Consider the following 25,512-nt stretch of genomic DNA (forward strand, 5'->3'; position numbering starts at 1 on the left):
GAAAGTGTGAAGTGTCTAGAGAAAGCCTCTAGAGTCTGTAAAGGAGTATGTTTATCTAGGTCAATTACTCACAGGGGACCCTGATAATGAGAAAGAAATTTATAGAAGAATAAAATTGGGCTGGAGTGCACACGGCAGGCATTACCAAATCCTGACTATGAGATTACCACTGTCGTTGAAAAGAAAAGTGTACAATCATTGCATTCTACTGGTGCTAACATATGGGGCAAAAACTTGGACGTTAACAAAGAAGCTCGAGAACAAGTTAAGGATCGCAGAAAGAGCGATGGAACGAAAAATGTTTGGCCTAACCTTAAGAGCAGGAAGAGAGCGGTGTGGATCAGAGAACAAACGGGGATGGCCGATATTCTAGTTGACATTAAGCGGAAAAAGTCGAGCTGGGCAGGCCATGTAATCGTAGGATGGATAACCGGTGGACCGGTTACTGAATGGATACCAAGAGAAGCGAAGCGCATCTGGGGCGCGATCATGTATGCGTTCCAAAATGGAACGGAGGCGTTCCGTTCAATCGAGCCGCACACGATTGGCCAATTTCAACCGCGATGTTCAAATTGACCAATCGTGTGCGGCTCGATGGAATGGAACGCCTCCGTTCCATTTTGGAACGCGTACAAGATCGCACCCCTGAGGACGGCAGAAAACTAGGTGGAGTGATTAAGATATGAAATTCGCACGCGCAAGTTGGAATCAGCTAGCGGAAGACATGGAGATCGCAGGGAGAGGCCTTCGTCCTGCAGTGGATATAAATATAGGCTGATGATGATGGTGGTGGTGATATAGGTCAAATGCTATGTATGCTTCTGCTCTTCGTTTACCTGAAAGCCGCCGTGAAGTAATGATTCACGGCGCAATTCTGAAACAAAACTTGGCCCCAGCTGATGTTTTGTTGGGTTGGCCAGTGTGCATCCGACAGTGCCCTGTTTCGAACGAGAGTGTATGTGTATTGGGGAGAGGGGGATGGAATCCCTACTTTGCCCCCTTTTCTGACAGCGAGTGCAGGAAAGAGGTGGGGTCAGGATCCCCCCCTCCCCTGCCCCATGTCTTTATTTTGGATAATTAAATTGCTTTATTATGATTTCAAGGGTCCTCCCCTCACAAATTATGGTGCCAGCGAAAATCTTGATCGGAGACAACCGTCGCTGGTACAACTGGCATTGGGGGCGAGGATTTACGGAGTCGCCATCTGTCGGAAGCGCCTCGCTTGCGTAATGTGAGGGATAACGCCATGCGCTCCTAATTGGTTTGGCTGTCGGCACTCAATAAAAAACACCACACGGAAGCCCCCTCCTGGCCATTTGTGTAAGCACTCTCACAACGAGGGAAGTTTCTAACTTTCAAAATAATAATCTTGGACAAATAGAAAGCGCAGAATAGTTTACAGGCGCTGTCTCTTTACAGAATACGTACAATGAACGCCCATTGCGCGCGGTCGAAGTGATAGAGTGCCCCGAACCAGCTTCTTGCGTGAAAGGTAGGCAATCGCCGAAAGCAGACTATGTGAAATATGTTCTGATAGTGTGCTGTCTGTATAACCAAATGGAGCATAACATAATGAAGCCTCAATGCAGTGATCGTACGATTTCGCAGCGACCGACTGCGCGTCTGCAAGCATGTCCGCGCACAATGTTTCGTTTTCGCACCGTGCCGCAGCATATGGACATTTGACAGTACACAAGCAACCATTGTTGCGTGGACGGTACCAGAGCTGTTCAAAAGTAAGTTCGTTATAACTAGGGACTTCGACGCTATACGGCGTCTCGTGATGAGCCATCGCGACGATTCAATATTTTTTTTTCTAATTCTTGCAGGAACGCTGCTCGCGTTGGAGTGAGCGGACGCGCGTCGTGTCGGCTCCGGTTTCAACGAATGCTTTTGCAGCGGAAATCACTCGTTGCCCACAAGAATTTCGTATCCACAGATTCAGCTCGTCACCAGGAATCACTCGGCACCAAGTTCAAGGTGGGGGCTCGATTTTTCGTAAATTTACGGCCCTTTTCAAGTCACACACACCGGCGTGAGAGCTAGGCCTAATGCCACGTACACACTAGCGGAAAAACGCGCGCGGCGCGCCGCCGGCGGCAAGACGCGCGTCGCGAAAGCAGCCGCGAAACGGGTTTTTGTTGCCGCGGCAGGGATCGCTCCTGGACCGATTTCTTGCGGTTTGCCGCGTGCCGCGGATGAAGGAGACCAATGAGAGCGGCCCGCTTCCGTGACGTGCGCGCGGGAAACTGGTGCCATGCGGACCCGCCCGACCGCTTGTTTCTCGTTTCGCACTATCATCTGCACGGGTGAGCTCCCGGATAGTTCGAGAAGGGGAGAGGAGTCTAGTCTGTCACGTGATTGCCGCAGCGGCGCGCCGCCGGTCGGTGTGGCCGCCCTGCCGCTGCTGCGTTTTGCCGCCGGCGGCGCGCCGCGCGCGTTTTGCCGCTAGTGTGTACGTGCCATAACACCTGCCGGCCGCCGCCGCCGCCACTGGCGGAAACCAAGGAACGGCAGTCGCCGCGATCGATATGCCCGATTTACTGACAAGAATGGAGGTCTCTGTGGATGGAGAAGTCGTTCCCACGAAGAAATTGAAGAAAGCGCAGGATGGAGAACCATAAGATCAAGTATAAGTTAACCCGCGACAAACCGCTGGACCCCAGCGCGGAGCCCCAACGAGGCAATAGCAGCAAGAAACAACGCGAGGAACGCCTGCGACAAATAGCAAGATCAAGCCGCATGCCTCAACTACACCGACGCGATCAAAAGATCATCATTCGACCAAGAGGAACCCTCCGAGTCGCCGACCATGGAGCGGCCCGACTAGCGACCAGTATTTACCACGCCGCCGAGAGAAACCCAAGACGATGACACCATCTGTACCAATTTTCAACAGAACATCATCGTAGTAAGCACACCCATCGAGGCACATGCTGACAAATACCAGAACATCTACCGCATCAATATCGGCAACCAAGCGTCCGAGACCAGCGCCTACGAAGCAGCGCCCGACTGTACGTCCAAAGGAGTAATCCGCGGTATCCCGCTGGAAGACACTGCCCGGGATATCACAGCTAACGTCATTGCGCCAAGGAATCCAACGGCCATCGCTGCAAAACGCCTCAGTAACACAATGACGGTGATCGTCCTGTTCAACGGCCTCCGAGTACCAACGTACGTCCGCTACGGCGGAACCCTGCTACGGTGCTCCCTCTACCGCAAGTAGATAGACACGTGCTGTCAGTGCGGTCGCCTGGGGCATCGCGCATTTTTTTAGATGCGAAGCAGCTTATGGCGGGGGCTTTGTCCGTCCCTCCCGCGGCGTCCCACACCCCCACAGCGCAGGCGCGTCCACTCCCCATATTTCTCCTCTCCTACGCTCCCCCCTTTCTCTCCTCTAGGAATCCTCTACTGTACGGAGCGGCGCCCGCGTCCAACACCCCCACAGAGCATGCGCGTCCCCTCCGCCTCTTTCTCCTCCCCTACGCTCCCCCCTTTCTCTCCTCTAGGTATCCGGAGCGGCGCGCACGACAGGTGGTGCGACAGCTGCATACTCCGCTGGGGGCGCCACGGTAGTTCCGCGGTATGAAAATGACGGAGCGGGCGCACCTCATTCTCTCTCCTGTGCAGCGCCGCGATGAGCGCTCGGGCCGCTGCCGCGAAACCATCTCCCGCTCAAGCTAACCATCTCCCCGCTGCTTCGCATCCACACATGGTTCCCTTTAGCGGGAGATGGAGTAATTTCTAAAAAAAAATTAAATTCCGTAAAACTTGAAAATGAATACCCTATATTAAACAGGGTGTTTGATCGAAGGCTTTGAAAATTTTTTAAAGCTTGCCTGTGGCAGATAGCACAATTCTAGTTCACGAGCTGGTCTAGTCGAAGAGGCGGACACCACTTGCGCAAAAAATTGAACAGCATACTCGACTAATTACCAAAAATTCACTCATTAGGCTTTAACTACTTATGGCCCATATCGCCATTTACAAATTCTAGCCTTGGAGTTCGCAAGGCGGATCTACTTGGAACGAATTCTTAGGATGAGACCAGCTTCGAGATATTAAATCCCGAACCTTGCGGAGAAATCATTGACGTTCCAGTTATTTTCTTAACAAAACATCGCTTTATGCATTGAAGCACAAAAGAGCCGTTTGTGCTGGCATCGCTTTCACGTATTCCCGATACTATAAAAGGGTCCCAGAAAACATTCTTCCAGGTAGGTTTGAAACGATCCGCATTTTAATGAAGAAATCATAGTTTACGATGGTTACGAGAAATTGGGACGCCTAACATATGCGACAAAAACGGCAAACGCATGCGCCTCTCGTGAATAGAGTTATATGGCAATAAATGGGCTTCGCCTTTCCTTGCGTCTTCATGCTAGCCCAAGAAAGTAAAATATTATTTCGAAAAGCAGCAACCGCAAAGGAAAAAAAAAAAAACATATCCATCAAAAGGTTCAGCTACCGTCAGTCGCATATGTTTCGCCAGTTTGAATAAAGTACCCACAACTCTGCTTGTTAAAAAAATACATTTTATACAAGCTTTTCCGCAAAAGCAAATGCACACGCTGCATTTCCGGCTACGAAGCGAAGACGACGAAGATCGCGCGCGACCTGCGATGCGCTGGCAGCGAGACTGTATGACGTGGCTCGTTCTGAATCGTCCTGACCTTCCAGTCCGCCATAGGGAACGCATCGTCAGCAGCAGTGTCAACAACGATGGAGCGGCCTGCAGGAAGACGACTGCCGAGCTGCCACATTCCTTCCCTGAAGAGAACTGTTCTCGACCAGAAGGCTACCGGACAACATGGACCGCAGCATGCCGAGGCGGGCGGCGCTACAGCTCGGCGACGTAGCGGGACGCCAACTTTGGCTGGCGGAGGATGGCTGGACGCGACGCGGCGACCTGACTTTGTGCAAGGCGTCCACCACGGAGCGGAACATCCAGCGCAGCAACGGTCTACGCGGCATCTGGCACAACACAGCGGACAACGCCGTCTGCACTACCAACATCCCGCTGCTGCTCGGTGAGGTGCCCGCTACGAAACGCACGCTCAAGGCGATCCTGCTGACGAATCCTACGCTGGGAGCATCTTCGCAATACTCCGCTCCAAGCATGTGTGCGACAGCGAGCAGTCCTGAACTGCGGTTACTTCCAGAGCCGAAGGACTGACCCGACCAGGGTGGTCTTTGACTACAACGTGTTTTGCCCATCAGTGTCTGTGGGTGATTTTCCGCCGTCAGCGCAACGCACACTTATTAGCGTTGCCGTGTTAAACCAAAATAATCATTAGTGAATACGTTTACTTATTTCCTTTCCAAAGCCCGCATTTATTACGCCCGGGCAACTATGACCTCACAATAAAAGCTTATTTGAATGCGTAAATTGTCCCACTCAAATGTATTCGTCTACGTGCATGAACTGCCTCTTTCCCTCTATTTATGCGATAATAAATGGCTGCAGGCTGCGTTGTATTAAATCACGTACGCAATGAAGAATGCCAACGTATTGCTATAAACCACACGCAGCGACACTTTACTGGTATGCGGACGTTTCTGGTAGATATAGTGTATTGATTGCTGTGTTTGTGCGGGTGCCTTACTCTGCAAAAACAGTTTGCTTCGCGCTAGACATGACCACTCAACCCACCGCGGTGGCTGTGCACAACTGCTGGTAACCAGAAGCTCACGATGTTCAATCTCACTCACGAATGCGCCTTCAGATTGGAAAGGAAATTTGCGTGCACAGGAGAGCCCACGGCAGCGAATCTATATGAATAATTTTGACTATATACCTGGGGTTCTTTAACGTGCACCCAATGAATGGTCCACGGTGGTTCATGCATCTCGCCCACATTAGGGCTAAACGCAAAATTAAATAGTTATTGCTCGTTCGCCGTCTTGGTAACACACATAGCTAGCAGTAACCAACTGATTTTCGACATGCGGGGGGGGGGGGGGGGGGGGGCGCAAGCTTTCATCTTAATTTGCACCCTCCCCCACTCTCTCTCTCTCTCTCTCTCTATATATATATATATATATATATATATTACTTTTGTGCTTCAATGCCGAGCACGACGCTTGGTTAAGAAAGTAACTGGAACGCCAATCCACACAGGTGGCGAATAATATATCCCGCAACTGGTGTCCTCCCGAGACTTCGTTCCAAGTGGACCCGCCTTGCGAACTCCACGGCTAGAATTTGTACATTGCAATATGGGCCATAAGGTAATTAGTTAAAAATTTAATGAGTGCACCTTTGTTAAGTAGTCAATCATGCATTTCAGTTTTTTGTGCCACTAATGTCCACCTCTTCGAGTAGATCAGCTCATGAACTAGAATTGTGTGGTCTGCCACAGGCAACCTTTGAAACGTGTTGAAAGAGTTCGCAGAAACACACACACACACACACACACACACACACACACACACACACACACACACACACACACACACACACACACACACACACACACACGCTGATTCGTGTAAGCAGAGAGCACTTTCTGCAACCGCTGTCGCGCGTGGGGCCCCGCATACGAAGGAAGGATACCGTTACGCGCCGTTCTATATCGGCGGAAACACTACTGCAGGTCACACTGCGGTACCTTGCTTCAGATAAGTGTCACACGTTTCCAAGTTATTACGGAGAGCGCCGTGGTAAATGTATATCGGTTGAAAACCGAGCTTGGTGCTGATCGAAGGCCGCTACACAAGTGTCTTCAAGCGCGCTCGTGTGGTAGCGTGTAAGCTCAATCGCGCCTGCAATATCCAATGCAGATCCGGAGGGTTCACGTGGAATGTATATCACGAGTGCACACAAGTTTTGTATGGCCGGGCTGTCGGCAGCGACTTTCTTCATAAACATGCATGAGATAATATTGATCTGTTTACACTTACCTTCACCACTGAGTGTGATTGGTTTTTCGCTGATCTCTGAAACAACCAGGTATCAGATGTATTTGTACACCTCCTACTTTTTTTGTAGTTTGCTAGCGAGCAATTGACTGAGATTTCTTTTTTTTTTTCTTTTTTCTTTCTTTTTTGCATTGCAGCCCTGATTGTGACGGTGTCCGCATACTCTGCACGGCTGAGGTCCCACAAAGTGGGAAACTCTTTCACGATGAGGCGGCGTCATCGCACAAATTCATTGTTCAATAGAAGTGAAATGACACCAGGAGCTATGAAGCACTGAAACCAGGCGCCAGCAAACAAAGGACTGATGCTGACTGCACTGTGGCTGTCCTGGAGCAGGAGAGAAGCGTACTGGTTGCCAGACACTGCGTGTTTATAAGTTAAAGCGGCGGCTTAACCCCGCCGAAATCTGGATGTGAAAAACGGCTTGGCGTTATCCGTCCGCGCGGCTTACGGAAGAGGCGGCAGAAAGAGCTAGGCGGCAGAAAATTACGCATTCGATTGTTTTCTTTAATATATGATAATTGCTGGTGCCCACTGGTTTTGAGGCTACTCCTTTTCGGCCGTAAAGGAGATCGGCGAACTCCCCCCTTTTCCAGAACAGACCGCTTCTGAAAAAGAGATCGCTCCCTGTCGTGTGTCTGCGGGCGAAACTCTTTTTCGGGAGCAGTCTTTTTTGCTCAAAAGACTTTCGAGTGCCCGTGTGACAGGGGTATAAGATATATTAAGAAAGTAAGCGAATGCTTAATTTTCTGTCAGCCTAGGCTCATCATAAAAAATAACTTTATGTCTCGCAGAAGGCGTAGTAAACCCAGTAATGCTCATTTTCTTCTGTACTCTCGTAAGCAGGTCGAAGGGGCTGGGGATGTCACGTGATGACGCTCTTTAAACTACCACAATAAATCTTTATATTAACATTTCTCATGTTAAATTTATTTGTAAAACGTGTAAACAATAAGTTTTCACTTTGTATTTCGAGATACATGTTTTTTTTTTTTTTTTTTTTGCCGATATTGTTTCGAACCATAGAGGTAGAAAAATCTTTTTTTTTTCCCTTCCCCCATGTTTCGAACGCTAGCGCACGCTTTCGGTAGATATGCATCTTTTCCCACCCTGAACCTCTACTACTCCAGAAGGAAACACTAAAAGGAGATCGTCGGCGCCGTGTGTCTGCTGCGCAACACCTCTTCATTCAAAAGTATTTGAACTTGGTAAAAGACCGCTTGCGTAAAAGAGTTTTTGCGTGCTCGTGTGACAGAGCTATAAGTGCGTTTCAAAAGTCAAGGATGGCTATACACGTGAAAATGAATGTGTGACCAGGCTACACACACTCACATAGCAATAGCTTGTTCGCTGCGTCTTTGCGCTAGAAAACTTAAATGCGCGCAAAAACGCGTAATGCTTTTTTTTTTTTTTTTCGAAGCTTTCGTCGCCCTGCTCCCTCAAACGAAAGTGTTGCATTTCCCACGGCAAGTGCATGGGCCGCTGTGTCTTCCGCTGTGTGCGAGCGTGCAGCCGTCATTTGCCTTTACGTACGTCAACAGATTCAGAATTGTACAGAATATTTCACCGCAAAGCATAGATATGGTATGTGTATGCAGTTTTAAGTAGTACGTGCAACTCATTTACTGCTTCACTTACGCCGGCGCGAACAGGAAGCAGCCTCGTACCTCACAGAATCTCGACTGATCGGTCGAGATTCTGTGAGAACAATTAACAAATGAAATAATGGTTGCCATCACTCCTCTAAACATCCACCGTGAAATTCAAGTCCGCCCGAAAGACGTTCTCTCTGTTCTCTACTGGGAACGTAGACGGCTTCAGCTAAATGTGTAGCATTAACCACAGGAGCCTGCTGAAAATCAAGCAAGAAAGTTAAGTGAAATTATTCCGGGATTGAGATTTTTCGAACAGTCGTAAAAACACAGTTCTTGATTGTTAAATGTAGGGGCTTAACGTCCCAAAACTACGATATGATTATGAGAGACGCCGTAGTGGAGGGCTCCGGAAATTTCGACCACCTAGCTGGGGTCTTTAACGTGCACCTAAATCTATGTAAACGTGCCTCTAGCATTTTCGCCCCCATCTAAAATGCGGCCGCCGCATTTGTTGCTTCATTTGTTGATTCATTTGTTGATTCATTTGTTGCTTCAGAATGCGGCGGCTGCAATGCGGCGGCCGCATTCTCGCCCAAAACCTCACAATTTAAGTGCCAAAGCCGTGACAAACACCGCGACACGTTTTTCCATGCGCAAACGTGATTCACTCTAAATTACCAACACAAACGGAAGCGCCCTGGCCAGGAATGAAATTGTGATAGCAGCACCCGATTCTTGAATCATGTCAGCGCGAAGCGACGAGAAAATATGGTGGGTAAGTAAGGGGGGGGGGGGGGGGGGTGCGCAAAAAATTGCAACCCATCCCCTCCCCCTGGCTACGCCCCTGTACATGATTAATCAGCCTACCTAATAATCAGGATGTGCAGCGCTGCTGATAAGCAGGGGCTCGTGATTTTTCACTCGCACTCACGAATGCCGCCGTCAGATTGGGTAAAGTAATCAAGTTTGCGTGTACAGAGAGTCCACGACAGCGAATCACAGGTGTCCCAAATAATTGGAGAATCCTACAGAACAGCGTGCCTTTCTATTAATAAACCAAGGAATCCGAGTTCGCAGGAAGGCGGAGGCTTGAAGTGACATGAGCAGTAGCCGAACAAGGAATGTCGCTGGAACCAACGTTTCGACGAGGCGACCTGTCTTCGTCGCCTGCCGTGGTGGCGTAGTGGCTTTGGCGTTGCGCTGCCAAGCCCGAGGGCGCGGGATCGAATCCCGCGGCCACGGCGGCCGCACTTCGATGGGAGCGAAATGCGGAAACACCCGCGTACCGTGCAAATAACCACAGGTGGTCGAAATCACTACGGCGTGCCTCATATTGTGGTTTTGACATGCAAAACCCCATTTATTGTACGGGTAGGTCACTCTCCGCCATCCTTAATAGGGGAGGAGGAGTGCTTTGTATTTTTCTTTCTTTTTTTTTTTGCGCTTTGACATCAGTTACTCTACAGTACGCACCAACTTATTCTCCTGTACTCCTGTTCGACTACTGCTCATGAATTGTGGATGTAGGACAAATATTACAGAAGGGATAAAGCCTTCGGCCAGGTAAGAGACGTTCGTCGATAAACACTTCTGATAATGTAGTGCAGTCCCAATGTATTGCAGCGGTCAGGGAAAACTATTTCCGTGAAATTTATTTTAATTTTTTGTTTTTTCATTATTATGTCCCAATTAAAAATATTAAAAATTTAGGGATTTTAAAAACAGGATTTTAAAAATAGCCTGTGGCAGATAGCACAATTCTAGTCCTTGAGCTCGATTCCTCAAAGAGGCGGACGTTACTTGCACAAGAAATCGAAATACATAATCGACAAATTAATACACGAACGTTTCCAATTCTTTAGTTTACGAGACATATTGCAATTTACGAATTGCAACCGGCACATACGCAAGGCGTAGCCAGTTGGATCGAATTTCATTCCCAAAGTGCGCCACGAAATACGTGGGCGTTCCAGTTACATTCGTGCTTCACTGCATAAAAGCACGTTTTCTTTTAAAAAATAATGGAACAACAGTGTCTTCTTATCGCAAGTTTATTTTTATCGCAAGTTTATATCTCGAAGCATAATCGCCGACTTCTGTTGCCGACTTCAGAACCGGAGTTCTGTTGCCCTCATCATTTGAGGTTTCTTTTAAGTTGCCTCTACATTTTCACTTAATATTTTATTGAGGCTAACAGCTTACTGCATGATTGTTGGCACGGACGTACACGACTTTAATTCATACTTTCGCGTTATTTCTACAAATCCCGACAATGGGAAGACAAGCGCATTAGAAGCACCTGCGGCGGCTGCCTCCATGCACAGACGCAATTAATATAATAAAATAAATACACAGGACAAACTTTCATATATTTTTACAGAGAAGGAGGTAGCCAACTAACAATTATTTCTAATGGTGTGGATAGCCTATGCCTATAGAATGAATATACGTTGCTATATGTTCACCTCGCTTCAATTTGCCTTGCGTGCTTTTCTGACCCTCAAAAAAAAAAAAAAAAAAAAAAAACACCTGCAGACTTCAGTGACCCCTTCGGCAGAGTCTTTTATCAACGGCGTGTGAAATAAACGTGAATGATATGCGTCTCAGTATTGCATCTTTTTCCAGTAGGCAATTCATGATTCATGTAAAAAAAACTTCTTTTGCGGCAGGTATCCCTGTTATTCAACATGATCTGCATAGTCCTCACATCGAACACCTATTCCTCGAATTAATTCCCAATCGTAAACGGAAAGAATGCATCTTCCTTCTGAACATTTACAATAGCCCCAAGAACAAAGCAAAGTGTCGCTTCTTCAACCTCTTTAAGAAGGCTCTTCACGTAGCTGGAACGCACCCCCTCCTCATCGGCGGCGATTTCAACCTCGCCCATGCAGGCTGGGGTTACGTTCGCACGGAAGCTGCAGCTCGCAATCTCTGGCAAGATTACAACGACTTAGGCCTCACCCTTATCACGGATCCCTCCTTTCCCACACGCCTCGGTACCTCCACTACCCGGGACTCTACCCCCGACCTCACCTTCATCAAACATATCAACAATGCACAATGAACCAATATACAGCAAGACCTGGGCAGCGACCATTATATCCTTGCTATATTTTTACCCCAACTCGCTGCCATCCCTGCCCCCACTAAAGAATTCGCCATTACCGACTGGGATGTTTTTCGTAAGATACGCATTGGTGCTGCCTCAGCAGAAGGCATTGCCGACATCAACACCTGGATGCAAGCGCTACGCACTGACGTTCAAACGGCTACTCGGGTGGTAACTACAGATGCCCCAGTTGAACGCATGTATAGCCGCCTCGCCCATCTTCTGGAGGCTAAGGCCTCCATCCTAGCTCGATGGAAGGGGCAGCGCCTAAACCGTCGCCTCAGAAGTGAGATCTCTAAAGTCAATACAGCCAACGAGGAGCATTGTCAAACCATCAGCCGGCAACAGTGGACTGAGCTGTGTAACACGATGGATGGACAACTTCATCGCCCATCTACGTGGAAACTCCTCAGACACCTGCTTGACAATACTACCACCGGCACTGCCCAACAGGATCCGCTGCAGAAACTCCTTTATACGGAGACCCTTAAGCAAGGTCCACAACGAGTGCTTGACTACCTCTGCACCAGATATATCTCCAGGGAACAAGTCAGTCCACACAGAAATTACATCGGTAATCCCAACCCTACACTAGACGCCGATTTCAGCGCATCTGAAATACATGCTGCACTTAATTAACGGTCGTTCTGCTCCAGGCCCAGACGGGTCACTAACTAAACCCTTCGCAATCTCGATGACGAGTCCGTGTCCCATCTAACTGACTACTGTTATGATCGGCTTGGAACTGTACCTGTCAAATGTGGTAATCAAGCTCGAGCGCCTTTCCCGTGACGAGATAATCCTCTTTCATCCCCGAGAGAGCGTCTGACCTCTACGGAGCAGACGAAAACAGCGAGCTACCAAGAAGGAAGACCCGAGGGAGAGGAGGTCGCCAACTTGACCGCCCGACAGAGGTCTGACACTTCCACAAGTTCCCCGAAGGATTCATCGGCAGGTTATGCCTGGAATCTGTATCTCTCCAATGTGGGAAGCAAGCCCCAGCGCTTTTCCCGTGACGAGATAATCCCCTTCAGCCCCGAGAGAGCTCTCACCTCTACGGAGCAGACGAAAACGGCGAGCTACCAAGAAGGAGGACCCGAGGGCGAGGAGGTCGTCAACTTGACCACCAGAGAGAGGACTTCCCCGAAGGAAATGCCGGCCACCATGAGGGGATTTAAGGCCGTCCTGGCCCCCGTGTTAATCAGAACCGCTCGAGACTCGGATAGAGTCAAAACCATGTACCAATGAAGTGAATACAATCTTTTCTATTTTTCATCATCACGATGCCCGCCTTCATCGTCGTCTCCTGATTCCTGCGGTGACGACCCACCTCACCCGGTCGAGATTATATCACTACATCAACGATTGCTGGCGCAATGGAGCCATCCCAGCTGCCTGGAAGACTGCCAACGTTATCCTAATCCCAAAGCCTGGCAAACCATCTAGCCTCAACAACCTAAGGCCTATCTCCCTCACTTCATGCGTAGGCAAAGTGATGGAACACGCCTTCTTAGCACGAATCAACACACACCTCGAAGACAACTCTATCTATCCCCACACCATCATTGGATTTCGCCCTCACCTTTCTACTCAAGACGCTATGTTGCAGCTCAAACATCAAGTACTAAACGACCGTTCCCGTAACACGAAAGCCATCCTCGGACTCGACCTCACTCAAGCCTTTGACAGCATTTCCCATGAAGCTATCCTTGACCAGGTCTCCCACCTCCACCTGGGAGAGCGATCCTACAATTATATCCGTGACTTCCTCTGCAATCGCACAGCCACCCTCTCGGCCGGGGATTTACGATCAGACCAGCTTCCCCTTGTCAGCAAAGGCACCCTGCAAGGTTCAGTTATCTCTCCCATGCTTTTTAACTTAGTCATGATTGGCCTTGCCCAGCAACTACAACGAGTCGACAATATCAACCATACCATCTACGCCGATGACATGAACATCTGGGCGTACCGAGGCAGCGATGGTCAAGTGGAGTCAGCCCTACAAACGGCGATTGACACGGTTGAAGCCTATCTCTAAGGGACCGGACTGCGCTGTTCGCCGGCTAAATCGGAGCTTCTTCTCTACAAGCCCATTCAGCGGGGACGCCCTCCAAAACACCAATCTGAGCACCGACCCTGTGACTCTATCACCTTACGCCTTCAAGATGGCAGTCCTATACCACACGTCCCTAGTATCCGGGTCCTCGGTCTCACCATCTCTACCAACGGCTCCAATGCCTTGGCTCTCAACAAGATCTGCGCCCAATCTCAAAACACCCTACGGCTTAAACGCATCTCCAACCGACGAGGGGGACTCAAAGAAGAAAGCCTTCTCCGCCTCGTGCAGTCCTTTGTCATATGCCACATCACCTACGTTGCTGCGTACCTCAACTGGTACCGGGCTGAACAAAACAAGCTCGACACCCTCATACGAGGGGTCTACAAGCAAGCACTTGGCCTCCCGCATTACACCAGTACTGAACTCTTCAACCAACTAGGAGTTCACAACACCCTTGCAGAACTCATTGAAGCACAACAACGCTCTCAGCTTGAACGGCTCACCCTTACTGAAACGGGACGCTTTTTTCTATCTACGCTTGGCTTTACTTACCATCAGCAGCAGGGCCCCAAACAATCGATCCCGACTGACATCCGTAGCTGGATCCACACAGACCCTATTCCTAGAAATATGCACCCTGAATATAACAGGGCCCGGCGCCAAGCTCGGGCCGGAGCAATCATAAAAGCCTTTGCTCGTGTACCTGGCGTTACATTTGTTGATGCAGCCCAATATTCCCATGGCACACGATTTGCGGCCGTCGCCATACGCGATGGAGTCCTACACCACGCCTCCAGCGTCATTACCCCCACTGCCGAAACGGCTGAAGAAGTGGCCATCGCCCTGGCCACTCTAGATCCCACCTGTCACACCATCGTGTGTGACTCTCGCTCAGCCGTCACTAACTTCAGCAAAGGCTGTATTTCTCCTCAAGCTCTTCGTATCCTCCGCGAGGCACCACACTCTAAAGAAAGCATGATCTCCCTGACATGGATCCCGGCCCACGCGGGCACTGTCCACCCACACCTCCCCAACCTCAACGAGGCCACCCACTCCATTGCGCGAGGACTAGTCAACCGCGCCGGAGACACTGGAGACGAGTTGGACACCAGGGACAGTCTGACTACTTACAACGATCTCGTTAAGGCATTTTACCTCAGTCGCCGAACCTTCCCCCCACCTCACCCCAAGTTCAGCCGGGCGCAGGCTACCACCCTGCGTCTGCTACAAACAAATACGTACCCTTCACCCGCCCACCTCCACCTTATATTCCCTGAAGTTTACAATACCCCCAACTGCCGGTGCTGTGGCACTCACCCGGCTACGCTTCCGCATATGCTGTGGGAGTGCCCAGCACAGTACACACACATTAACACCACGACCCTCTCGTCGAGGTTGCGTAAGGCTCTGCGGAGCTCCGCCCTCGACGACCAAACCTGGGCGACCCAGCAAGCCCGTGAGGCGGCGGCGAGGCAAGCCCTCGACGTCCCCTCATGGGAGGCTTAGGCCCGGCCATCTTAAAGTGCTACTACTAAGTGGTTCATTTGGAAAGGAAGGGGTTGGCGCTATCTTCTGCAGCCCTTGAGGGAGCACGGCTCAGCGCCAACTTAAAGTGCTGCTTCCGCAATAAATGTTTACTCCTCCTCCTTGCGGCAGGTGTCCAATGGAATGAACACGAAGGAAGTCCGTTGGAAGATGTGAACGTAGCAGATGTAGCATGTGAATTTTTGCTGGCGCTGCCAATGAAAAAAAAAAAATAATAAGAAGAAGAAGAAGAACAAGAAGAGTAAGAGAAAATAAGGAACCCTATAAACACAAAACGAGTAAACAATAAAACCCTTCACCACGTCCATTTCCAAAATTATAGAGACACGTGAACCGTTTCGCCTGACAACACCATTCAAACGACCCGCCTCGTTCGCGCTCCATTGTTTACCCACAGCGCCAAATGCACCACGACACCCAAGACCGCGGGCCCAGAGTGGTCGCAAATCATTTCAGACACATGCATCCTTATTTACGCCTGCAGCACTGCTTACTTATTTTACTTTTGCGGGAAAAGAAAAACGTAAGCACGAGTGATCACGCTGGACGATGCACGAAGAGCAAAATCGTCGGCAACTCTTGAGACAGGAAACACGCTACATAAAACGTGTTTCAACTTAAGAGTCAATAGTTTTAAACTTAATAAAAAATAATTGTAAAAATTATTGTGTAAAACAAAGTGAAAAAAAATTACAACTTTTGAGTGTGCTGTTGCCAGATTTTTACAAGTGCTGTGGTGGCCAGAACAACATGACTTACAACGAAATTAATAAGCACTCTTAACCAATATTGCTCTATTCCTTTGTTTATCAATTATAAAATGCAACGTTAAAAGCTGTAGAAAGCTGCGCCTTGTTTAGTTTTTTTTATTTGCATCTCATTGTGGTCGACATTTCCTGCTTGTTTAGTGGACAGGGTTGCTTAACTTTAGTGTCGTCAAAACTCTGCTAAACTACACTTGCCTTAACAGTCTTCAATAATATATCACTACACACATTAGTTGAGTTACTAATATTGTGCTTGTAAGGTTCATCTTTGTGTCTTATGTTAAACTTAACTTCGCTTAAAATTGGTTTTTTCATTGTGGCCAGGTTTTTACAAACGTCACCATTGTGCCTCGACTTTTGTGTGTTAAACGAACAAAACAGTCTCGCTGCATTAATTTTTTAACCGCGGTATTTCTCAATTCGCAAGTTTTTTTACAATTCATAGCTTTTTGTTTATTTATCCTGTACTTTAAAGACATACAACCATAGCATACAACTCAACGCAGTGCTACGCGAAGTCCGCCACCGAAGGCAAGCCCATCCGAACGAAGCTCGTTAAAACGCTGGGAGTGAACATTTTGCAGCGACGTACAGGCAACGCTCGGCTAAATCACTCGTCTTTCCAGCACCAGTTGAAAGGTGGGACAGTCGGGCCGTACCTTACGCTTCTTGGCACTCGGCGTGCACACTGTCAGCGAGCCAGCTCCGAAATTTTGTCCACCCAAGAGCGGGTCAACTACTCCGGGTCACAGCAATGAGCAAGTTCGGACGCCCGAAACGCCGTCGGGTTCATGTGGCGTCCTTGTAACGCTACCCGTCTCACGCCACAAGCACAACGTTGAAACTGGTAAAGTGTGTTTTGCCGTAGTCGGAAGCAGGAAAATGTGTTAGCGGTCGCGAACGACCAACGAGGGTGGACCGGACAGAAGGCCTTTGGAAACAACCAGCAACTAACAAATGCAGCTCTTCGTCCTTCCAGCGATAGACTGCGTAGTGATACGGCGGCTCCTTCTAACGTTTCAGCTATTCGATCAAGCGACTGCGCTGGGAAACATGCATACGCCTCGTTTGGAAACCTAAACTGTGACGCCGAGACCACTATGGTGTTGTGCAAGCCGTTCCACGCACTGTCGGGAGAGGCGCAGCCAACGTTTTTAGAAAAGTAATCTATAAACGTTGGGCGCAGCCGTAAGATACATCATGGCATCTCGAGGCGGACTAGAATCGAATCGCGTAAAAGTGGGTGCACCCGCCGTGGTTGCTCAGTGGCCATGGTGTTGGGCTGCTGAGCGCGAGGTCGCGGGATCGAATCCCGGCCACGGCGGCCGCATTTCGATGGGGGCGAAATGCGAAAACACCCGTGTACTTAGATTTAGGTGCACGTTAAAGAACCCCAGGTGGTCCAAATCTCCGGAGTCCCCCACAACGGCGTGCCTCATAATCAGAACTGGTTTTGGCACGTAAAACCCCATAATTTAATTTTTTTTAAAAGTGGGTGACTGGGCGTTGGTGACGTTACTCCTTTGAGCAGCAACAAATCATAATCCAGCTGTATATGTGTGGGGGAGGGGCAGGGCTTCAGTGGAGGGGGGCCCTCATAGGGAGGCGACCAGCAGTATAGCGCGCGCGCTCACACACACAGGTGTGTGTCAGTGAAGCGTTTAATCACAGGGTCTGGCAGTGAAACTGGGCAAATAGAAGCAACTAAGAAAAATTCCACGATAGTACTGACGTTTCGGCCGGGGACCGGCGTTCACTCCGACAGACCCCGGCCGAAGCGGCAGTAGCATCCTGCTATTTTTCCTACGTCTCTCTCTCTCTCTCTCTGACGACGTTTCGTTAGGAAAGTAACTGGAATGCCCATGCATTCCTCCGTAAAGTTCGGGAATTAATATCTCGAAACTGGTATCATCCTGAGAATTCGCTCCAAGTGATTGTAAATTGCAATCTGGCGCATAACGTAATCAGTTAAAAACTTATTAGTTAATTTTTGTCAATTAATCAAATATGCATTTAAATTTTTTGTGCAAGTAATGTCCGCTTCTTCGAGTAGAGTAGCTCATGAACTAGAATTGTGCTATCTGCCACAGGCAACCTTAAAAAATTTTTGAAAGTGTTCAATGAAACACCCTGTTTAATATAGGGTATTCGTTTTTAAGTTTTACGGAATTAAAAAAAATTGCCTGTGGCAGGTAGCAAAATTCTTATCATTAAGCTGGGTTATTCGAAGAGGTGGATGTTAGTAGCACGAGAAATTGAAACACATATTCAACTAATTAACAAAAATTGACCAATGAACTTCTTAGTTACTTACTTTACAAAAAATATTGCAATTTACGAATTGTAGCCTGTGAGTTTGCAACACGCATCCACTTGAAATGAATTTACAGGATGACATGAGTTTCGAGATATTATTTCCCAAAGTGTGGGACGAAATACATGGGCATTCCATTTACTTTCATGCTTCAATGTATAAAATGGCATTTTGTTAAAAACGTAAGTGGAACAACAGTGCATCTTTACGGCGAGTTTGATGGCCATTTCTCCAAACTGCTGTCATTCTGGAAATTCATTCCAAGTGGATACGCCTGACAAGCTCGCCGGCTACAATTCGTAAATTGCAATATGTGTCGTAAAGTAATTAACTAAGAATTTATTTAGTGTATCCTTGTTAATTAGTTGATTTATACATGCACGAAATGAAGGGAAATGAATACAGACCATGCCGCCGGTGGGATCAGAGCCTATAACCTCCACATTACGCGAGCATTGCACTACCAGTTGTGATATGGCAATGGCTATAAAAGTGAAGCACAAGATCAACACCAGCTGATGTCAAATTATTAGCCTATTCATCCATTATAACGCCCAAGCTTGCATACGCATCCGTTGTCTGGGACTTCCATACCAAACGGAACACCAACGATGATCCAACGAAAATCAGTTAGATTTATCTGTTCTAACTATCGTCACACTGACTTTCCGACTCAACTAATGAACCTTCACGGAATAAAAACATTGCAGTTACGACAAAAAATTTACAGATAAAATTTCTTTTCCAATTGAAGCATCGCAAATTATTGCTTAATCCTGAACCTTACGCAACACCACTGACATGTGATGAACTACAAGGCACCGGCACGAAGAATCACTAAGACCATATAGCACTAGAACTAACCTTTTCAAATTCTCGTTTTATCCATGCACAACTAACGAGTGCGATTCACTACATCTGTCATCGCTGCACTGTATAAAAGTAATTGAAAGCCTTCACAATTGATATTCTCTGTATTATATTTTTGTGTATTTAGCTTTATATATGTGTATGTATGTATTTTTATATATATATGTACATTTCTGTGATACTTGGTTGTATTACTAATGTGAATTAGGAAATAATGTCTTGTCTTTTTTATCACTGTATGTAAATATTTCCTACGTTTGTGTATTATTATTAGCTTTGAGTGCATTTTTTGCTCCTCCTGCTAAGGCCCACATTGGGCCCGCAGTGCCATGTAAATAAATAAAAAATAAAATAAAAGATTGCAGCAGTGGAGGAGGCAAGAAAGACAAAAAGCACGTTGGCAAGAAATTGCAGTTTCACCCGAAAGGCGAAGCAGGGATTGCGATAGCAAATACTAAACAGCTATGAGAAGTAACGTTAGCATATTGGGTTTGATGTGTGCTGTACTAGGGCCTTCCTAGATGTCTAAATGTTATTCTAAATGACAGATGGTTTCGTTACAACTCTTGCAAGTCACAGATGTTGTGTTTGGGATGTTCACTTTTTGTTCACTTTATTGGCACGGAAAAAGTCAACTTCAAGCAGAGTGGTGCAGCCACCTTTCTCTAGAATTAAACAAATCTTTATGGGTCTTTTGCAAATAAATAGATTATTCTGAGTGTATTTTGGGCATTTATTAGATGTGCCGATTCACTCAAGCACTTAGAAAAAATTGGCATTTTGGAAAAAAAATTTTTCCAAAAATAACTTCGGAGGTAAAGGGTTCAAGATATGTGAACTGAAAGCAAATAAGTATATCTGCAACACAGAACATTAGTTGGCTTGCTTCATTGACCTCAGCCACTACAATAACGTATTTTATGGTTTCACACCATAAAAAGTGGACAAAATGTATGCGTCTTTAGTATAATACAGCACTCATAATGCAGAACTAGACGAATGAAAATAAATGGTAACCTGAAGAAGTCAAGGTGAACCTTCACTAATTCACAAGCAGGCAGCTTCATGCTCAGGAGGTTCATGAAACAGCATGCTGTGCCAAGAATCTTACTCGAACAAGGGTAATGACCATCATGTGCAGTGCCTCGGGCAAACGCATACAGCAGTACGACAATACAACTTTCCTGTTATTGCTCATGTCACATCAACCGATTAATCGCAATTATATCATTAATCGAAAAATTTGAAAGTTACAATTGCCCTCCACAAGGCACTACTGGTAATTAAATCACCTCCAGCACTTGTCGAATGGGTACTACAGTTCTAGAGTTGACCAGCCAAGAGGGGGTGAGCACTGACAACTTGGCGCTTCCAAGTTCTTACCATGTAATTATCTACATCGACGAAAGACCCGCCGCGATAGCTCAGTGGCTATGGCGTTGCGCTGCTGAGCTCGAGGTCATGGGTTCGAACCGGGCCACAGCGTCCGCATTCCGATGGAGGCAAAATGCAAAAATGCTCGTGCACCGATTGTAAAAATTAATCAGGAGTCCCCCTCAACAGCGTGCCTTATGATCAGATAGTGGCTCTGGCACGTAGAACCTCAGTATTTTTTTTTAACTATCATGCACCTAGCAGACACACAGCAGAGACGTAATTGTGTCTCACCACCGTACGCTGAGTAAATATCGGAGATCACAGCTTCATAAAGGTACTCGAGCGATGGTGAGGCGTACGCACACACACGCGCGCGTGAGCTTGTTAAACTTGCATCTTTATCTGGCGTGTCCTAAATCAAATCTCAAATACGTCCTTGCAATTTATTCTCCTCCCTGGCATCTTGCAAAATTTTTTTACAAGAGGCAAAAAATTAAGTGACTGCTGTAAGAACAGTCACATCCAGTGAACAGGCGTGGAAGGTACCCTCCTTGCTGCTTAACAAAAACATTTCTGATGGATAACAACATCACACTTTGCGGCAAATGCTGGGCATGGAAACATCAAATTGAATTGCACCGCGAGATTGCGACAGGGAGCTGTAATTGGAGCGGTAGCAGACGCTGCGCAGCAAGCGCCACCTCCAAACTTCACTATGCCTGTGTCAAAATTGCGCCTGGTGGCGAAAACCAATGCACGGCACGCAAGTGCACACTCCAACGCACACTCGAAACATACAGTCTGGTGAACGCACAAAGTAGCCACCATAAGTGGTAAAATCTAGAGCTTCGTGAACGAATGTGGTGTGAAACGCACTGTGCTGTAATGCGACCAGATGGTGTGGTGCGTCGCTTGGTTGTTGCTCGCACACTGGCTTCACGAATTCATCCTTTGTGTCTTCTCAAACGTCGGTCATCCGCGCAGTGGCTGTTACCATCGGCAGTTATGGCACTGGTGAGCGTTCGCTCCGCGGCATTCATCAGTTTGCCTATTCGATCGCCAGCCATGGGGCAACCTTCTCAAAGATGAAGTCGCTTTACAACAAACTTCGTCATTAAAGCCGTCTCGGTCATCTCACCGACATTCATAGCGAAGCACGGTACATATGTAGTACGTTTCGTGCCACTTGCGTCCTTATATAATCACAGGATTATGTGCCCACGACGCAGGAGTGGTGCATCTATCGGATTCCGTATGGCTCATGGTCACGTTCACTGCAGTCCCTTTGCTTTTATCTGGCGCGTGCACGATAAGCACTGTCACTTTAATTTTTATTTCACTCTTGCGCATTTCAAGGCATCATGGGTACGCGTTACAAGCACGCTCCGTTGACTTATCGTCGCGTTGTAACATAAGATGGTGAGGTACCATTCAAAATTGAACTGCCGTGCGTCATTTGGGTCAAGCATGCAATGCGCTTCAAGCTATATTCTGATCAGTCCTTCGAATACAGCCTGCCATCTTTTCATTTTGTAACTGGCTAAACCGCCATACAGGAGAAAGCCAGCCGTAGATTTTATGCGATGTACTGCATACAGGACATTCTCAATCTGGTTGGTTATGGGACGGGTTATGCACCGTCTTTAAGTTCACTCTCACTGTTACCGCATGTTTTTCTCTTTTTTTTTCTTTTCTTTTTTGATAACTTGTTTACCGTTCACAAACCACTTACCTACATCTCTACCGCTTTTGTGGACATTGCACTTGGCTTCCTAATCTAACACAACATATACTTATGCACGTCGCACGCGTAAGGGGAGCACGAATGTAACAAGAGGCTTCGGGCATCTTACGCAAGTAAAAAGTGATAACAAGAACTTACAATTTTAAAATTTTAATGCTCCCGTAACTAGCCAGTAACTATTTCCAAGGGCATTAGAAACCGACGCGACGCGAGCAAGTAATGTTAAAATTGGCGCTCTCAATCTGTTCACTATCTTATCTGATGTTTCAACTAAGCTCCTGCTCGTCGCCACGTGCTCGATGTGACCCAATTCTTCCAAAACTTCACCGTCCTGTGTCGTGTGCTGCACCCCTAGCATTTACGGCGTGCAAGGAAGCCCGCTTACAGACTATATATGGCTCGACGTGCGCAACAGTTGGATTTTTTTCCGTGTCTCAAAGTTTTCGAGCCCGGATGTCACAGTTTCCTACGAAAATTATTATATGGCACTCTGGTGCTACGATTGCACAGCTATACCGTGGGTATGATGGGCATAGCACGTCTACTTGTCTCATCTTCGTGCTTTTGTGACTTCAAACGTAATCGTGACTATTAGCTTTGTCTTTCTTAATTTCAGGCCACCAAGGCAATCGGTATCAAAACATGTGCATTAATCAGTGAGAACTGTTGCGTTTATAACGCCACATTTTGTTGAAAAGATTGCAAATTCACGTAGCCGTTTGACAGTACAAAGAGGAAGTTGGTGCAAATCCATGAACTCACCATCATTCCCATGCTACCTGTACTGCCATGCATGCATCTCCCGTAGACACTTCCTCTAGTAATTTTTGTAAAGAACTTTAATTACATGCAATCAGTGACGTAGCCAGGGGGTGGCAGACCGGGTATGTTCCACTCCCTCCCCTCCTCTCCTGTCGGAAAAAAAATTTCTGCCTATGCCACTGCTTGCGATGCTTCTCTATATTTTCTGACGAGTCAGTCTAGTGAATACAGTTGACCTAAATGATGCACTCATCTGTGCATGAAGATCCCCATGCAGTTGACACGTCAGAATTTCCGTGTTCCTTAGAGTCTAGGAACCGCAAATGCTTTAGAGGGACACTAAGGAGAAAAATAGATTGAGCTTTATTAGAATGAATTACCTTTTAGAGTTAAATGGAAAATGAGACATCCACCCAATCGTAGCAATTGCTACAAAGGAACCTGTATGGGTTTTCTTTGTAGCAACTGCTATGATTGGGTGGATGTCTCATTTTCCATTTAATTACTTCTCTCCACCTAGCGGGTTTCCGCTGAAATATTACGTCATACCTTTTTAGAGTACCGAACAATCCACTCTTAAATGTGAGAGGAAGAGGCGCAATAAGGGAGAAAACACCCAGAAACAAAAGACAAGTGGTGAGGCTACCTTCGAGTTCCCCAACCAGCTCGCCGTGACGTCATGGCTTTTAACGGCGTGTGCATGCTCAGGCATAGTCAAGTTTTTTTATCAGTAACGATAGACTTCATTGTATTCTAAAAGAGCCGAAGGCTAAACTTTGCAAGTATCGAGAACTTTTACTGCACCACAGTGGGCGAAATGTGAAAAAGTAATAACAGTAATACTGACAAATCTGAGGTCCCACTGACGCTCGTGCGAGGAGTTTAGGCACGACATTCAATAAATGTTTACTTTGGCCTTCCTTTTCTTTTTCTGGTAAACAACCTCTCAGTGAGTTTTGAGCGACTACTTCATTAGTATCAACTCATTAACTCATTGAGTGTTTGTCTTTAGTGTTCCTCTAAAGGGCCCCTCACCAGGCGACAAAGCAAATCTTGGCTATACTCTGGAAATTGTTGCGTGCCCTCTAAGGAGTGTTCTACCGCAACATTTTTTTTTTTTTTCAAGTTAGTTCATTAATAGTAGAGATAGAAATATTTGAAGTGGCGCGAACCCATGATTTCAGGAGGCGAGCGTCACCGCCTACATGGACACTCTCTCGACTTGCCTCGTCTGGCCTCCGCAAGTTTCTTTAACGCGTTTTTGCTGAGCGGCGTACTTCCAGTGACGATCTCCTCGCGCGCAAGCTGTTGCGTTTGTCTCGTTTCGCGCCGCGGACGATTTTGTGCGCTCTGCACGAGCACACCTGATAGTGTGATAATCACGAGCAATGAGTCTGGCGTGGGAAGATCAAAGAGCAGGATCGCGGCGCTGGAACACGGTAGAAAAATGACATAGTTTCGTTCTATGAGCGCGCGACTGCACGACGTGGGAACAAGCAGACGAAACGGAAGTACATCTCTCTCGCTGCGATACGAAGTAAAACAAGAACACGCAGATATTCGGTTTGTATGTTTTATTCTTTCTCTAAACTTTAATTTTGTCTCCCTCAGGGTCGTAGTACGCCTATTTAATGTTTTTGCTCGGCGTGGATTGCTTTCTTTTCTCTTCGAACGAAACTGAACTAGAACACGCGAATGCGCGACTTGAGAACGGCACCACACCAGCGCGGACGACGGCGGCAAAGCCAAGCGCACTGCGCAGGCGCAGGGAGCGCGCAGGGAGCCACCGCGTCGTCTGCTACAGCCCCCGACTTCCGAAGCAAATTCACTCTACTATTTCCGCCTTCGGAAGCTCATATTTGACGCTCGGAGACACGTTGGTGCTCGAAATAACGATTACTACCTACAAAGAACTGAAATGCGGGCGAGTCTGTAAGAATTCATACGTAAAGCGCAAAAAAAGAAAGAAAAAAAAAAGAGGGCGCAAGAAGAAAAACCAGACAGCACGAGCGCTCGTCCTGTCTGGTTTTCCTTCTTGCGTCCTCGTTTTTTGCGCTTTAAGTGAAGTATGAACTCGGTTATTGACCACGCAGGAACGCACTGGTGGCGCACCTGACACAGTAGCAGACGACGCGCAGCGGGAGTTTCGTGAATGCGCAGGGGGCGCGCGGCACCGCGTACACTCGTGTTGCGCCACGTTCGGTCTTTTGTGCGCACTAGTGTCGCCTCAAAAACTCAAAATTAATTCGGGGATTTTATGTGCCAACACCGCGATATGTTATGGCCGATAGTCCAATTTTATGCAGTATCCAAGAAACTTTCGGCAAAATTACTTCGCGTGGAGTGACCCTCATTGCTCAGTGGGTACCCTCGCATGTGGGCATCGCTGCAAATGAAGAGGCTGATCGCCTCGCTTCAAGTTTGGCCCAGCACGAATGTGACT

The sequence above is a fragment of the Dermacentor silvarum genome, chromosome 1 (genome assembly GCF_013339745.2).
Source record: "Dermacentor silvarum isolate Dsil-2018 chromosome 1, BIME_Dsil_1.4, whole genome shotgun sequence".
Lineage (NCBI taxonomy): Eukaryota > Metazoa > Arthropoda > Arachnida > Ixodida > Ixodidae > Dermacentor > Dermacentor silvarum.